Here is a 1030-nt window from a genome sequence, read left to right as displayed (position 1 = left end):
TTCAATAGATCCGAATTTACGTTACTCAAGAGGTTTAGTAATCATGATGCATAGGGATGGGGAATGGCATGCAGGGTGTTTGCAAAGATATGTAGCCTAATGTCAAGAGCATGGAGTGCGAATAACTAAACAACGCGCCATACATATGCAGCGAGACACCCCTCAACAACTGGAACTAGCGTTGTTCCGTGCAAGAGAGGAAGAGAATTGAATGAGGATGTGTTTAAACCAGAAGGATCTACAAACAAAATGTAGGGAGTTTGCTAAAGATGGCGACCATCACAACGCAAGAATGTATCATCATTTCGCTACGAGTCTTGAATATATTTCTGATTGCTACTTGTCTGATGATAACTAAGAAAAATATGATTAGAAGTTCAAAATATGATAGATATAGAATGCGCTGTATTATTTTTCAAAGAATATATTCAAATATTGTATTGTGATATTGTACTCTATTATTCTCATATTTCTTATTGCAATAGTATCTTGAAGATGTATTGTGTAAATTTATTATGATAAATTTATGAATGATCTGACTACTTAGATAGTGTGTGTGTGTGTGTGATAAATTTATTATGAAGTACAGTATGAATCCATTTTCACCTAATTGTTACGTTGCCCTATAAATGTCTCCTTACTTGCATTTGAAAACCATTAAATGGATAAGGGTAAAAAAGCAACTTCTACCACATCTAAGTCCATTTGGCATCAGCTCGGTATCGCGGAATGTATCGGTCGTGGAAAGGAAAAAAGCTGAGAGATCCAAAAAGATGAAAGGAAAAGTGAATCCAAACATTTTGAACACGATAAAAGCTGATAAAGAAAAGATTCTAAATGTTTACAATGATCGGTCCCTCACGGAGGATGAACTCATCCGTCAGGTCGATGAAGTGTATAAAAAATACGACAAAATATAAATCAACCTGATTGAAAGAGAAGATAGTGAAAGTGCATGGTATGCTGAAGGTCATGAGGCCTAGTATGAAGTTGGAGAAGATGAGAATGAAAAAGAGAGTGAAGTTGTGGA

This window comes from Apium graveolens, chromosome 6 (genome assembly GCF_009905375.1).
Source record: "Apium graveolens cultivar Ventura chromosome 6, ASM990537v1, whole genome shotgun sequence".
Classification (NCBI taxonomy): Eukaryota; Viridiplantae; Streptophyta; class Magnoliopsida; order Apiales; family Apiaceae; genus Apium; species Apium graveolens.
Note: the sequence above shows the minus strand (reverse complement) of the source record.